This window comes from Rhamphochromis longiceps, linkage group LG22 (genome assembly GCF_057381845.1).
Source record: "Rhamphochromis longiceps isolate RC_006_pf linkage group LG22, R_longiceps_female_GT1.1, whole genome shotgun sequence".
NCBI lineage: Eukaryota > Metazoa > Chordata > Actinopteri > Cichliformes > Cichlidae > Rhamphochromis > Rhamphochromis longiceps.
The window spans coordinates 11,910,153-11,925,226 of NC_140577.1; the positions used below are offsets into that span (position 1 = coordinate 11,910,153).

Here is a 15,074-nt window from a genome sequence, read left to right on the forward strand (position 1 = left end):
TTTCTTCCTGCTGCCCGGCCTCATCCGACAAGAGTATGCAGGCAGTTTGCGTGGGGACTGATACCGCTGACTGACACTCCCCACCCCCCAACCCTATATTGGCCTACTTGACCAAAATTCAATACAACACCCCTGGGACATTTAGCTTTGGTCCATCTGACACCACCAGGTTGGAACTCAGACTGTCCAGGAGCTCAGTGATGCCCTGGTCCAGATCTGGGGAGAAGATTCCCCGGGAGACATTCAGTCGTCTCAATCGGAGCATGCCCCGTGGTGTGGCATGCATACAAGGACATAAGAGCTTGAATGGATGATAGAAAAACTTGAAAGTAGCCTGTGCTTTCTTTGCCTGCACTTGAAATGCTAGTCAACCTCCCCCAGCTATAAGAACCTGTGTCCATCTTAAAGCCTTGCTGCTGAAGAAGCCCAGCTAGCTCAGTCGGGAGAGCATGAGACTCTTAATCTCAGGGTCGTGGGTTCGAGCCCCACGTTGGGCGAGGGGACTTTTGTGCAAATGCCCGCAAGAGAGAAAACACGTGTGTATAGAGAACAGCAAATGGCGTGTTGTGCAAAGGAAGATGAATGTATGGTAACAGAAACCAAAGTTACACTGTCGTGTCTGCACAAGTCCACATCTCCACCATTTGATGATTCTGGACTAAATTTCAAGAGAGCTTAGCGAAAAAGCAACACTCTAGGTTTACCAGCATCCCTACTCTCACCTAGGGTCACAAACTGTGGGTAGTGAATGAAAGCATGAGCTCACAGATATAAGCAGCGGCAATGAGTTTTCTCCGTCGGGTGGCAGTGCTCGGCCTCGGAGATTGGATGACAAGCTTAGTATTTCAGGAGGAACTCAGATTACAGCTGCAACTCCTCCACATCGAAAGGAGCCTGCTGAGGTGGTTCGGACATTTGAACATCCAGGATGACTTTGAAGAGGTCGTTGGTCAACTCGTCAGGATGGCCGAGTGGTCTAAGGCGCCAGACTCAAGGATAGGCTCCTTCCAGACAAAAGGGACTTCTGGTCTCCAAATGGAGGCGTGGGTTCAAATCCCACTCCTCACATCTACTTTCTTTACTTAAAAATATGTTTTCAAGAGCTTCATCAACCTTTGTGTGTTAAACTCAACAAAGTGCGGCTTGTTGAGGTAGCTGTAGGGTTGCTGTGAAATCAGCTTTGCAGGTTATAGGAACTTTTGTAGTGAAGAGCTTTCGTTAACATGACAGAGCTCTGCTTTCTAAGTGGAAGCCTGAATTGAAATCCCGCTTGTATCTGGCATTTGTCATGGAATACCAGAATTGCCACCTCCACCACTGGCACCCTGTGCTTTTCACAGAGGACAGCGGATTTAACCTTAGAACATATAACACATGTGAAAGCTTCCCGAGAAGTCGTGGGGAACTTTATGCTGAATGTAACATCCTTGATTATGAGTGCTTTGCTGGTGGGTCAGTGATGGTCTGGAGAGGCACATGCACTGAGGTATGCACAGGCCTCTACAGGCAAGGCAATGGCACAATGAGTGCAGTTAGGTATGGGCATGAAATTCTCCGACCCACTGTCAGACCCTACGCTGGTGCAATGGCTCCTGGCTTTCTTCCTGCTTCCCGGCCTCATCCGACAAGAGTATGCAGGCAGTTTGCGTGGGGACTGATACCGCTGACTGACACTCCCCACCCCCCAACCCTATATTGGCCTACTTGACCAAAATTCAATACAACACCCCTGGGACATTTAGCTTTGGTCCATCTGACACCACCAGGTTGGAACTCAGACTGTCCAGGAGCTCAGTGATGCCCTGGTCCAGATCTGGGGAGAAGATTCCCCGGGAGACATTCAGTCGTCTCAATCGGAGCATGCCCGGTGGTGTGGCATGCATACAAGGACATAAGAGCTTGAATGGATGATAGAAAAACTTGAAAGTAGCCTGTGCTTTCTTTGCCTGCGCTTGAAATGCTAGTCAACCTCCCCCAGCTATAAGAACCTGTGTCCATCTTAAAGCCTTGCTGCTGAAGAAGCCCAGCTAGCTCAGTCGGGAGAGCATGAGACTCTTAATCTCAGGGTCGTGGGTTCGAGCCCCACGTTGGGCGAGGGGACTTTTGTGCAAATGCCCGCAAGAGAGAAAACACGTGTGTGTATAGAGAACAGCAAATGGCGTGTTGTGCAAAGGAAGATGAATGTATGGTAACAGAAACCAAAGTTCCACTGTCGTGTCTGCACAAGTCCACATCTCCACCATTTGATGATTCTGGACTAAATTTCAAGAGAGCTTAGCAAAAAAGCAACACTCTAGGTTTACCAGCATCCCTACTCTCACCTAGGGTCACAAACTATGGGTAGTGAATGAAAGCATGAGCTCACAGATATAAGCAGCGCAATGAGTTTTCGCCGTCGGGTGGCAGTGCTCGGCCTCGGAGATTGGATGACAAGCTTAGTATTTCAGGAGGAACTCAGATTACAGCTGCAACTCCTCCACATCGAAAGGAGCCTGCTGAGGTGGTTCGGACATTTGAACATCCAGGATGACTTTGAAGAGGTGGTTGGTCAACTCGTCAGGATGGCCGAGTGGTCTAAGGCGCCAGACTCAAGGATAGGCTCCTTCCAGACAAAAGGGACTTCTGGTCTCCAAATGGAGGCGTGGGTTCAAATCCCACTCCTGACATCTACTTTCTTTACTTAAACATATGTTTTCAAGAGCTTCATCAACCTTTGTGTGTTAAACTCAACAAAGTGCGGCTTGTTGAGGTAGCTGTAGGGTTGCTGTGAAATCAGCTTTGCAGGTTATAGGAACTTTTGTAGTGAAGAGCTTTCGTTAACATGACAGAGCTCTAAGTGGAAGCCTGAATTGAAATCCCGCTTGTATCTGGCGTTTGTCATGGAATACCAGAATTGCCACCTCCACCACTGGCACCCTGTGCTTTTCACAGAGGACAGCGGATTTAACCTTAGAACATATAACACATGTGAAAGCTTCCCGAGAAGTCGTGGGGAACTTTATGCTGAATGTAACATCCTTGATTATGAGTGCTTTGCTGGTGGGTCAGTGATGGTCTGGAGAGGCACATGCACTGAGGTATGCACAGGCCTCTACAGGCAAGGCAACGGCACAATGAGTGCAGTTAGGTATGGGCATGAAATTCTCCGACCCACTGTCAGACCCTACGCTGGTGCAATGGCTCCTGGCTTTCTTCCTGCTGCCCGGCCTCATCCGACAAGAGTATGCAGGCAGTTTGCGTGGGGACTGATACCGCTGACTGACACTCCCCACCCCCCAACCCTATATTGGCCTACTTGACCAAAATTCAATACAACACCCCTGGGACATTTAGCTTTGGTCCATCTGACACCACCAGGTTGGAACTCAGACTGTCCAGGAGCTCAGTGATGCCCTGGTCCAGATCTGGGGAGAAGATTCCCCGGGAGACATTCAGTCGTCTCAATCGGAGCATGCCCCGTGGTGTGGCATGCATACAAGGACATAAGAGCTTGAATGGATGATAGAAAAACTTGAAAGTAGCCTGTGCTTTCTTTGCCTGCGCTTGAAATGCTAGTCAACCTCCCCCAGCTATAAGAACCTGTGTCCATCTTAAAGCCTTGCTGCTGAAGAAGCCCAGCTAGCTCAGTCGGGAGAGCATGAGACTCTTAATCTCAGGGTCGTGGGTTCGAGCCCCACGTTGGGCGAGGGGACTTTTGTGCAAATGCCCGCAAGAGAGAAAACACGTGTGTATAGAGAACAGCAAATGGCGTGTTGTGCAAAGGAAGATGAATGTATGGTAACAGAAACCAAAGTTACACTGTCGTGTCTGCACAAGTCCACATCTCCACCATTTGATGATTCTGGACTAAATTTCAAGAGAGCTTAGCGAAAAAGCAACACTCTAGGTTTACCAGCATCCCTACTCTCACCTAGGGTCACAAACTGTGGGTAGTGAATGAAAGCATGAGCTCACAGATATAAGCAGCGGCAATGAGTTTTCGCCGTCGGGTGGCAGTGCTCGGCCTCGGAGATTGGATGACAAGCTTAGTATTTCAGGAGGAACTCAGATTACAGCTGCAACTCCTCCACAGCGAAAGGAGCCTGCTGAGGTGGTTCGGACATTTGAACATCCAGGATGACTTTGAAGAGGTCGTTGGTCAACTCGTCAGGATGGCCGAGTGGTCTAAGGCGCCAGACAAAAGGATAGGCTCCTTCCAGACAAAAGGGACTTCTGGTCTCCAAATGGAGGCGTGGGTTCAAATCCCACTCCTGACATCTACTTTCTTTACTTAAAAATATGTTTTCAAGAGCTTCATCAACCTTTGTGTGTTAAACTCAACAAAGTGCGGCTTGTTGAGGTAGCTGTAGGGTTGCTGTGAAATCAGCTTTGCAGCTTATAGGAACTTTTGTAGTGAAGAGCTTTCGTTAACATGACAGAGCTCTGCTTTCTAAGTGGAAGCCTGAATTGAAATCCCGCTTGTATCTGGCATTTGTCATGGAATACCAGAATTGCCACCTCCACCACTGGCACCCTGTGCTTTTCACAGAGGACAGCGGATTTAACCTTAGAACATATAACACATGTGAAAGCTTCCCGAGAAGTCGTGGGGAACTTTATGCTGAATGTAACATCCTTGATTATGAGTGCTTTGCTGGTGGGTCAGTGATGGTCTGGAGAGGCACATGCACTGAGGTATGCACAGGCCTCTACAGGCAAGGCAACGGCACAATGAGTGCAGTTAGGTATGGGCATGAAATTCTCCGACCCACTGTCAGACCCTACGCTGGTGCAATGGCTCCTGGCTTTCTTCCTGCTGCCCGGCCTCATCCGACAAGAGTATGCAGGCAGTTTGCGTGGGGACTGATACCGCTGACTGACACTCCCCACCCCCCAACCCTATATTGGCCTACTTGACCAAAATTCAATACAACACCCCTGGGGCATTTAGCTTTGGTCCATCTGACACCACCAGGTTGGAACTCAGACTGTCCAGGAGCTCAGTGATGCCCTGGTCCAGATCTGGGGAGAAGATTCCCCGGGAGACATTCAGTCGTCTCAATCGGAGCATGCCCCGTGGTGTGGCATGCATACAAGGACATAAGAGCTTGAATGGATGATAGAAAAACTTGAAAGTAGCCTGTGCTTTCTTTGCCTGCGCTTGAAATGCTAGTCAACCTCCCCCAGCTATAAGAACCTGTGTCCATCTTAAAGCCTTGCTGCTGAAGAAGCCCAGCTAGCTCAGTCGGGAGAGCATGAGACTCTTAATCTCAGGGTCGTGGGTTCGAGCCCCACGTTGGGCGAGGGGACTTTTGTGCAAATGCCCGCAAGAGAGAAAACACGTGTGTATAGAGAACAGCAAATGGCGTGTTGTGCAAAGGAAGATGAATGTATGGTAACAGAAACCAAAGTTCCACTGTCGTGTCTGCACAAGTCCACATCTCCACCATTTGATGATTCTGGACTAAATTTCAAGAGAGCTTAGCAAAAAAGCAACACTCTAGGTTTACCAGCATCCCTACTCTCACCTAGGGTCACAAACTATGGGTAGTGAATGAAAGCATGAGCTCACAGATATAAGCAGCGCAATGAGTTTTCGCCGTCGGGTGGCAGTGCTCGGCCTCGGAGATTGGATGACAAGCTTAGTATTTCAGGAGGAACTCAGATTACAGCTGCAACTCCTCCACATCGAAAGGAGCCTGCTGAGGTGGTTCGGACATTTGAACATCCAGGATGACTTTGAAGAGGTGGTTGGTCAACTCGTCAGGATGGCCGAGTGGTCTAAGGCGCCAGACTCAAGGATAGGCTCCTTCCAGACAAAAGGGACTTCTGGTCTCCAAATGGAGGCGTGGGTTCAAATCCCACTCCTCACATCTACTTTCTTTACTTAAACATATGTTTTCAAGAGCTTCATCAACCTTTGTGTGTTAAACTCAACAAAGTGCGGCTTGTTGAGGTAGCTGTAGGGTTGCTGTGAAATCAGCTTTGCAGCTTATAGGAACTTTTGTAGTGAAGAGCTTTCGTTAACATGACAGAGCTCTGCTTTCTAAGTGGAAGCCTGAATTGAAATCCCGCTTGTATCTGGCATTTGTCATGGAATACCAGAATTGCCACCTCCACCACTGGCACCCTGTGCTTTTCACAGAGGACAGCGGATTTAACCTTAGAACATATAACACATGTGAAAGCTTCCCGAGAAGTCGTGGGGAACTTTATGCTGAATGTAACATCCTTGATTATGAGTGCTTTGCTGGTGGGTCAGTGATGGTCTGGAGAGGCACATGCACTGAGGTATGCACAGGCCTCTACAGGCAAGGCAACGGCACAATGAGTGCAGTTAGGTATGGGCATGAAATTCTCCGACCCACTGTCAGACCCTACGCTGGTGCAATGGCTCCTGGCTTTCTTCCTGCTGCCCGGCCTCATCCGACAAGAGTATGCAGGCAGTTTGCGTGGGGACTGATACCGCTGACTGACACTCCCCACCCCCCAACCCTATATTGGCCTACTTGACCAAAATTCAATACAACACCCCTGGGGCATTTAGCTTTGGTCCATCTGACACCACCAGGTTGGAACTCAGACTGTCCAGGAGCTCAGTGATGCCCTGGTCCAGATCTGGGGAGAAGATTCCCCGGGAGACATTCAGTCGTCTCAATCGGAGCATGCCCCGTGGTGTGGCATGCATACAAGGACATAAGAGCTTGAATGGATGATAGAAAAACTTGAAAGTAGCCTGTGCTTTCTTTGCCTGCGCTTGAAATGCTAGTCAACCTCCCCCAGCTATAAGAACCTGTGTCCATCTTAAAGCCTTGCTGCTGAAGAAGCCCAGCTAGCTCAGTCGGGAGAGCATGAGACTCTTAATCTCAGGGTCGTGGGTTCGAGCCCCACGTTGGGCGAGGGGACTTTTGTGCAAATGCCCGCAAGAGAGAAAACACGTGTGTATAGAGAACAGCAAATGGCGTGTTGTGCAAAGGAAGATGAATGTATGGTAACAGAAACCAAAGTTCCACTGTCGTGTCTGCACAAGTCCACATCTCCACCATTTGATGACTCTGGACTAAATTTCAAGAGAGCTTAGCAAAAAAGCAACACTCTAGGTTTACCAGCATCCCTACTCTCACCTAGGGTCACAAACTATGGGTAGTGAATGAAAGCATGAGCTCACAGATATAAGCAGCGCAATGAGTTTTCGCCGTCGGGTGGCAGTGCTCGGCCTCGGAGATTGGATGACAAGCTTAGTATTTCAGGAGGAACTCAGATTACAGCTGCAACTCCTCCACATCGAAAGGAGCCTGCTGAGGTGGTTCGGACATTTGAACATCCAGGATGACTTTGAAGAGGTGGTTGGTCAACTCGTCAGGATGGCCGAGTGGTCTAAGGCGCCAGACTCAAGGATAGGCTCCTTCCAGACAAAAGGGACTTCTGGTCTCCAAATGGAGGCGTGGGTTCAAATCCCACTCCTGACATCTACTTTCTTTACTTAAACATATGTTTTCAAGAGCTTCATCAACCTTTGTGTGTTAAACTCAACAAAGTGCGGCTTGTTGAGGTAGCTGTAGGGTTGCTGTGAAATCAGCTTTGCAGCTTATAGGAACTTTTGTAGTGAAGAGCTTTCGTTAACATGACAGAGCTCTGCTTTCTAAGTGGAAGCCTGAATTGAAATCCCGCTTGTATCTGGCATTTGTCATGGAATACCAGAATTGCCACCTCCACCACTGGCACCCTGTGCTTTTCACAGAGGACAGCGGATTTAACCTTAGAACATATAACACATGTGAAAGCTTCCCGAGAAGTCGTGGGGAACTTTATGCTGAATGTAACATCCTTGATTATGAGTGCTTTGCTGGTGGGTCAGTGATGGTCTGGAGAGGCACATGCACTGAGGTATGCACAGGCCTCTACAGGCAAGGCAACGGCACAATGAGTGCAGTTAGGTATGGGCATGAAATTCTCCGACCCACTGTCAGACCCTACGCTGGTGCAATGGCTCCTGGCTTTCTTCCTGCTGCCCGGCCTCATCCGACAAGAGTATGCAGGCAGTTTGCGTGGGGACTGATACCGCTGACTGACACTCCCCACCCCCCAACCCTATATTGGCCTACTTGACCAAAATTCAATACAACACCCCTGGGACATTTAGCTTTGGTCCATCTGACACCACCAGGTTGGAACTCAGACTGTCCAGGAGCTCAGTGATGCCCTGGTCCAGATCTGGGGAGAAGATTCCCCGGGAGACATTCAGTCGTCTCAATCGGAGCATGCCCCGTGGTGTGGCATGCATACAAGGACATAAGAGCTTGAATGGATGATAGAAAAACTTGAAAGTAGCCTGTGCTTTCTTTGCCTGCGCTTGAAATGCTAGTCAACCTCCCCCAGCTATAAGAACCTGTGTCCATCTTAAAGCCTTGCTGCTGAAGAAGCCCAGCTAGCTCAGTCGGGAGAGCATGAGACTCTTACTCTCAGGGTCGTGGGTTCGAGCCCCACGTTGGGCGAGGGGACTTTTGTGCAAATGCCCGCAAGAGAGAAAACACGTGTGTATAGAGAACAGCAAATGGCGTGTTGTGCAAAGGAAGATGAATGTATGGTAACAGAAACCAAAGTTACACTGTTGTGTCTGCACAAGTCCACATCTCCACCATTTAATTTGATGATTCTGGACTAAATTTCAAGAGAGCTTAGCAAAAAAGCAACACTCTAGGTTTACCAGCATCCCTACTCTCACCTAGGGTCACAAACTATGGGTAGTGAATGAAAGCATGAGCTCACAGATATAAGCAGCGCAATGAGTTTTCGCCGTCGGGTGGCAGTGCTCGGCCTCGGAGATTGGATGACAAGCTTAGTATTTCAGGAGGAACTCAGATTACAGCTGCAACTCCTCCACATCGAAAGGAGCCTGCTGAGGTGGTTCGGACATTTGAACATCCAGGATGACTTTGAAGAGGTGGTTGGTCAACTCGTCAGGATGGCCGAGTGGTCTAAGGCGCCAGACTCAAGGATAGGCTCCTTCCAGACAAAAGGGACTTCTGGTCTCCAAATGGAGGCGTGGGTTCAAATCCCACTCCTGACATCTACTTTCTTTACTTAAACATATGTTTTCAAGAGCTTCATCAACCTTTGTGTGTTAAACTCAACAAAGTGCGGCTTGTTGAGGTAGCTGTAGGGTTGCTGTGAAATCAGCTTTGCAGGTTATAGGAACTTTTGTAGTGAAGAGCTTTCGTTAACATGACAGAGCTCTAAGTGGAAGCCTGAATTGAAATCCCGCTTGTATCTGGCGTTTGTCATGGAATACCAGAATTGCCACCTCCACCACTGGCACCCTGTGCTTTTCACAGAGGACAGCGGATTTAACCTTAGAACATATAACACATGTGAAAGCTTCCCGAGAAGTCGTGGGGAACTTTATGCTGAATGTAACATCCTTGATTATGAGTGCTTTGCTGGTGGGTCAGTGATGGTCTGGAGAGGCACATGCACTGAGGTATGCACAGGCCTCTACAGGCAAGGCAACGGCACAATGAGTGCAGTTAGGTATGGGCATGAAATTCTCCGACCCACTGTCAGACCCTACGCTGGTGCAATGGCTCCTGGCTTTCTTCCTGCTGCCCGGCCTCATCCGACAAGAGTATGCAGGCAGTTTGCGTGGGGACTGATACCGCTGACTGACACTCCCCACCCCCCAACCCTATATTGGCCTACTTGACCAAAATTCAATACAACACCCCTGGGGCATTTAGCTTTGGTCCATCTGACACCACCAGGTTGGAACTCAGACTGTCCAGGAGCTCAGTGATGCCCTGGTCCAGATCTGGGGAGAAGATTCCCCGGGAGACATTCAGTCGTCTCAATCGGAGCATGCCCCGTGGTGTGGCATGCATACAAGGACATAAGAGCTTGAATGGATGATAGAAAAACTTGAAAGTAGCCTGTGCTTTCTTTGCCTGCGCTTGAAATGCTAGTCAACCTCCCCCAGCTATAAGAACCTGTGTCCATCTTAAAGCCTTGCTGCTGAAGAAGCCCAGCTAGCTCAGTCGGGAGAGCATGAGACTCTTAATCTCAGGGTCGTGGGTTCGAGCCCCACGTTGGGCGAGGGGACTTTTGTGCAAATGCCCGCAAGAGAGAAAACACGTGTGTGTATAGAGAACAGCAAATGGCGTGTTGTGCAAAGGAAGATGAATGTATGGTAACAGAAACCAAAGTTACACTGTCGTGTCTGCACAAGTCCACATCTCCACCATTTGATGATTCTGGACTAAATTTCAAGAGAGCTTAGCGAAAAAGCAACACTCTAGGTTTACCAGCATCCCTACTCTCACCTAGGGTCACAAACTGTGGGTAGTGAATGAAAGCATGAGCTCACAGATATAAGCAGCGGCAATGAGTTTTCTCCGTCGGGTGGCAGTGCTCGGCCTCGGAGATTGGATGACAAGCTTAGTATTTCAGGAGGAACTCAGATTACAGCTGCAACTCCTCCACATCGAAAGGAGCCTGCTGAGGTGGTTCGGACATTTGAACATCCAGGATGACTTTGAAGAGGTCGTTGGTCAACTCGTCAGGATGGCCGAGTGGTCTAAGGCGCCAGACTCAAGGATAGGCTCCTTCCAGACAAAAGGGACTTCTGGTCTCCAAATGGAGGCGTGGGTTCAAATCCCACTCCTGACATCTACTTTCTTTACTTAAAAATATGTTTTCAAGAGCTTCATCAACCTTTGTGTGTTAAACTCAACAAAGTGCGGCTTGTTGAGGTAGCTGTAGGGTTGCTGTGAAATCAGCTTTGCAGCTTATAGGAACTTTTGTAGTGAAGAGCTTTCGTTAACATGACAGAGCTCTGCTTTCTAAGTGGAAGCCTGAATTGAAATCCCGCTTGTATCTGGCATTTGTCATGGAATACCAGAATTGCCACCTCCACCACTGGCACCCTGTGCTTTTCACAGAGGACAGCGGATTTAACCTTAGAACATATAACACATGTGAAAGCTTCCCGAGAAGTCGTGGGGAACTTTATGCTGAATGTAACATCCTTGATTATGAGTGCTTTGCTGGTGGGTCAGTGATGGTCTGGAGAGGCACATGCACTGAGGTATGCACAGGCCTCTACAGGCAAGGCAATGGCACAATGAGTGCAGTTAGGTATGGGCATGAAATTCTCCGACCCACTGTCAGACCCTACGCTGGTGCAATGGCTCCTGGCTTTCTTCCTGCTTCCCGGCCTCATCCGACAAGAGTATGCAGGCAGTTTGCGTGGGGACTGATACCGCTGACTGACACTCCCCACCCCCCAACCCTATATTGGCCTACTTGACCAAAATTCAATACAACACCCCTGGGACATTTAGCTTTGGTCCATCTGACACCACCAGGTTGGAACTCAGACTGTCCAGGAGCTCAGTGATGCCCTGGTCCAGATCTGGGGAGAAGATTCCCCGGGAGACATTCAGTCGTCTCAATCGGAGCATGCCCGGTGGTGTGGCATGCATACAAGGACATAAGAGCTTGAATGGATGATAGAAAAACTTGAAAGTAGCCTGTGCTTTCTTTGCCTGCGCTTGAAATGCTAGTCAACCTCCCCCAGCTATAAGAACCTGTGTCCATCTTAAAGCCTTGCTGCTGAAGAAGCCCAGCTAGCTCAGTCGGGAGAGCATGAGACTCTTAATCTCAGGGTCGTGGGTTCGAGCCCCACGTTGGGCGAGGGGACTTTTGTGCAAATGCCCGCAAGAGAGAAAACACGTGTGTGTATAGAGAACAGCAAATGGCGTGTTGTGCAAAGGAAGATGAATGTATGGTAACAGAAACCAAAGTTCCACTGTCGTGTCTGCACAAGTCCACATCTCCACCATTTGATGATTCTGGACTAAATTTCAAGAGAGCTTAGCAAAAAAGCAACACTCTAGGTTTACCAGCATCCCTACTCTCACCTAGGGTCACAAACTGTGGGTAGTGAATGAAAGCATGAGCTCACAGATATAAGCAGCGGCAATGAGTTTTCTCAACAAAGTGTGACTTGTTGAGGTAGCTGTAGCACTGCTGTGAAGTCAGCTTTGTAGGTTATAGGAATTGTGTCTTTCTTCTTTTTCTTATTTCAATAATACATCTAGAATGTCTTAAAATCTACTGTGTATAAGACACTAGAGCACTATCATTCCCAACACGCAACATACTGACGATTTGTCACGGCCTAAGGCGTCTCATAGTTACGCAAAAGGCACTCTTTCACGTCCTCATAATACACTCTGGGTTCTCAGTATATTCCAATATAACCTCACTTGTGGCCGTAAAAGATTCTTAGAGCAGAAGTTCAAACCATCCAGTCGAACATAATCACATCAAGGTGTTTGTGATATTAGTGACAACAATAAAATAGCTTCATGTTTTGGCCATCACATAGTGTAATCCAAACCCAGTCAGGTTTTGAAATTATACAGATTTAAGGTGCTTAATACTTTTTTAGGTTTATTATTTTCATTTCACACGTAGAGCACAAGTATAGATTCGTTCCAACCCTCTCTCATTCTTAGAGGCCCACTGTCATTCCCAACATGTAAATTCCCCACGTCTTCACAGTTCCAAGACATAAAATAGTGATGACTTTTCACAATCATCGCAATGTTGCCTGTTGGGATGAGACCCTATTGCCAAGGAACAACATCCGAGATCTCTGTCCAGAAGAGCGCAGTTCTAGGAACAGCTGAGACGCTATATGTGCTGTGTTGTCTTGTGCTTGAGGTGTTTGGAGTACCAACTACAGTTAAGTTGTTACCAGGCCGGGTCACTGCAAGTTGCTCTTCAGTACCACAGTGGTTCTGCTCTCTGTGGACTTTTATTTGCAGGACAGCACATAGACATAAACGCTTTAATTTTTTAGTGAGGAAACCTTGTTTATTCCAGTTCAAGATACAATTAAATAAGCAGGAGCAATCCAGACAAATCTGCACATTGATAAAGTTTATGTACAAAGCAACACACCTGCCATTAACCGTTTCTTATTTAGTTATTCCAATATTTCACTCTTAAAGTAAAAAAGAATGTTGAAAATCTATTTACATTGGTATTCATATGTGTTCTGCTTATTTCATACATCTCCACATATGTATTATAACTATATGTATCAGATAAAAATAGTTCAGAATATCTAAAGAGAGCACTTTTAAGAAATGCTGATTGTGACTTATCAGTGTTTGTTTTTAAAAACATACATCTATCAGAGTCATTTTCATTTGTGCAAAAAATACAACCTGGCAAGAAAAAGGAAAACCAAATGCTTTACAAACAAAAATATAGTGTCAATAATTAATTATTATGACATCTAATGACAAGGTGAATGGTACAACGATTATATTCAACAACAAAAATAAAACATGATTGAAAATAACTGTATGAAGAATGAAAGACAGTTATTGATGGTATCGTAAAACCATTAAAATATATATTCAACTTGTCGTTTCAAAAAGGAGTTTTTCCACAAAAAATGAAAGTTGCTAAAGTTATTCCCATTTACAAAACTGGTGAAAGACATCATTTTACAAACTATAGACCAGTGTCAATACTCTCCCAGTTCTCTAAGATACTGGAAAAACTCTTCATAAAAAGATTTGACAGTTTTGTGGAAAAATATGAATTAATGACAGATAGTCAGTATGGGTTCAGAAGCAACAGATCAACAGCTTTGGCACTGATAGATTTAATGGAAAAGATAACGGAATGTATGGATAATAAGAGGTATGCGCTCGGAGTTTTCTTAGATCTAAAGAAGGCGTTTGATACTGTTAATCATGAAAGTCTATTAAAAAAACTGGAAAAGTACGGGTTTAGGGGAGTGGTTTTGGAATGGTTAAAAAGCTATGTAGGGAATAGGCAACAATATGTACAAATAAATGAATATAAATCTAATTTGATGGATATAGCTTGTGGAGTACCTCAAGGTTCAGTACTGGGTCCAAAAATGTGTATTATGTACTTAAATGATATCTGCAGAGTATCGGAGATTTTAAAGTTTGTAATATTTGCAGATGACACAAATATACTGTGTTCAGGTGTGGAGTTGCCACAGGTTTTGGAAATGATCACACAGGAATTAACGATATTAAAGAAGTGGTTTGATATAAATACATTATCATTGAATCTAGATAAAACCAAATTTATGTTGTTTGGAAACCAAAAGAAAAACATCGAAGTAGAAATATGTGTTGACAATGTATATTTAGAAAGAGTAAATGAAATAAAATTTCTTGGGGTGATCATTGACCACAAGCTCTGTTGGAAGCCACACATTACTTATGTTCGGGGGAAATTGGCACGGGGCATTGCCGTCCTGGCGAAAGCAAAGCATATGTTGGATCAGAAAGCACTGCACATTTTATACTGTGCTTTACTACTGCCATATATGAGCTACTGTGTAGAGGTCTGGGGAAACACATACAAAAGTAACACACAAACAATAACTATAATACAGAAAAGGGCCATTAGATTAATAAATAATGTAGGGTACAGGGACCATACAAATGCACTCTTTGTCAAAATGCAAGCTATTAAATTCCAAGACTTGGTGAAGCTTAAAACAGTGCAAATAATGTATAAAGTAAGAAATAAACTGCTTCCCAAAGAAATCTGTAAATTGTTCATAGAAAGAGAAGGTGGGTATAACTTAAGAGGGAAATGGAATTTAAAAATACAAAGTGCTAGAACAACTTTAAGAACTATGTCTATCTCAATTGCAGGAGTTAAATTATGGAACAGTCTAACAGAAGAAATAAAAGACAGTCAAAACATAAAACAGTTTAAAGTAAAATATAAAAACCTAATTTTAAATAAGTATAAGAATGAAGAAAACGGGGTTAACCCAGGACGGTAATGTTGCTGGTAATGGTGTTGCGGTTCTTTTTTGTTTTTTTGTTTTTTTGTTTTGTTTTGTTTTGTTGTTTTTCCATAACTTGTGTATCTGCAAATATACACATTCTGTATTTTTCATATAAAAGAAACTATACTGTGGTGGGGCTTGCTAATTTCTTGTTTTTGATTTATGTATGTTATGTTTTGTTTTACTTCATATGTTTCATATGTTGTTTGTTTAATTTAAGACAAAAAAAAATTAAATGAAT

At 45.8% G+C, this 15,074-nt stretch overlaps 15 non-coding genes across 15 annotated transcripts; all 15 read left to right on the top strand.

Annotated features, from left to right (window-relative positions):
- Window positions 1-424: 424 nt before the first annotated feature.
- On the top strand, window positions 425-497 carry trnak-cuu (transfer RNA lysine (anticodon CUU)). The gene has a single exon. It is a non-coding gene; the product is annotated as a tRNA-Lys (tRNA).
- A 460-nt stretch (window positions 498-957) lies between these two features.
- On the top strand, window positions 958-1,068 carry trnal-caa (transfer RNA leucine (anticodon CAA)). Its single transcript has 2 exons — window positions 958-995; window positions 1,023-1,068. It is a non-coding gene; the product is annotated as a tRNA-Leu (tRNA).
- Window positions 1,069-2,021: 953 nt separating this feature from the next.
- On the top strand, window positions 2,022-2,094 carry trnak-cuu (transfer RNA lysine (anticodon CUU)). Its single transcript has one exon. It is a non-coding gene; the product is annotated as a tRNA-Lys (tRNA).
- Window positions 2,095-2,555: 461 nt separating this feature from the next.
- trnal-caa (transfer RNA leucine (anticodon CAA)) lies at window positions 2,556-2,666 on the top strand. The gene is made up of 2 exons: window positions 2,556-2,593; window positions 2,621-2,666. It is a non-coding gene; the product is annotated as a tRNA-Leu (tRNA).
- Window positions 2,667-3,612: 946 nt separating this feature from the next.
- Window positions 3,613-3,685, top strand: trnak-cuu (transfer RNA lysine (anticodon CUU)). Its single transcript has one exon. It is a non-coding gene; the product is annotated as a tRNA-Lys (tRNA).
- A 460-nt stretch (window positions 3,686-4,145) lies between these two features.
- On the top strand, window positions 4,146-4,256 carry trnaf-aaa (transfer RNA phenylalanine (anticodon AAA)). Its single transcript has 2 exons — window positions 4,146-4,183; window positions 4,211-4,256. It is a non-coding gene; the product is annotated as a tRNA-Phe (tRNA).
- A 953-nt stretch (window positions 4,257-5,209) lies between these two features.
- On the top strand, window positions 5,210-5,282 carry trnak-cuu (transfer RNA lysine (anticodon CUU)). Its single transcript has one exon. It is a non-coding gene; the product is annotated as a tRNA-Lys (tRNA).
- Window positions 5,283-5,741: 459 nt separating this feature from the next.
- Window positions 5,742-5,852, top strand: trnal-caa (transfer RNA leucine (anticodon CAA)). Its single transcript has 2 exons — window positions 5,742-5,779; window positions 5,807-5,852. It is a non-coding gene; the product is annotated as a tRNA-Leu (tRNA).
- Window positions 5,853-6,805: 953 nt separating this feature from the next.
- trnak-cuu (transfer RNA lysine (anticodon CUU)) lies at window positions 6,806-6,878 on the top strand. Its single transcript has one exon. It is a non-coding gene; the product is annotated as a tRNA-Lys (tRNA).
- Window positions 6,879-7,337: 459 nt separating this feature from the next.
- trnal-caa (transfer RNA leucine (anticodon CAA)) lies at window positions 7,338-7,448 on the top strand. Its single transcript has 2 exons — window positions 7,338-7,375; window positions 7,403-7,448. It is a non-coding gene; the product is annotated as a tRNA-Leu (tRNA).
- A 953-nt stretch (window positions 7,449-8,401) lies between these two features.
- Window positions 8,402-8,474, top strand: trnak-cuu (transfer RNA lysine (anticodon CUU)). The gene has a single exon. It is a non-coding gene; the product is annotated as a tRNA-Lys (tRNA).
- A 464-nt stretch (window positions 8,475-8,938) lies between these two features.
- On the top strand, window positions 8,939-9,049 carry trnal-caa (transfer RNA leucine (anticodon CAA)). Its single transcript has 2 exons — window positions 8,939-8,976; window positions 9,004-9,049. It is a non-coding gene; the product is annotated as a tRNA-Leu (tRNA).
- Window positions 9,050-9,995: 946 nt separating this feature from the next.
- trnak-cuu (transfer RNA lysine (anticodon CUU)) lies at window positions 9,996-10,068 on the top strand. Its single transcript has one exon. It is a non-coding gene; the product is annotated as a tRNA-Lys (tRNA).
- A 462-nt stretch (window positions 10,069-10,530) lies between these two features.
- Window positions 10,531-10,641, top strand: trnal-caa (transfer RNA leucine (anticodon CAA)). The gene is made up of 2 exons: window positions 10,531-10,568; window positions 10,596-10,641. It is a non-coding gene; the product is annotated as a tRNA-Leu (tRNA).
- Window positions 10,642-11,594: 953 nt separating this feature from the next.
- trnak-cuu (transfer RNA lysine (anticodon CUU)) lies at window positions 11,595-11,667 on the top strand. Its single transcript has one exon. It is a non-coding gene; the product is annotated as a tRNA-Lys (tRNA).
- The last annotated feature ends 3,407 nt before the right edge of the window (window positions 11,668-15,074 follow it).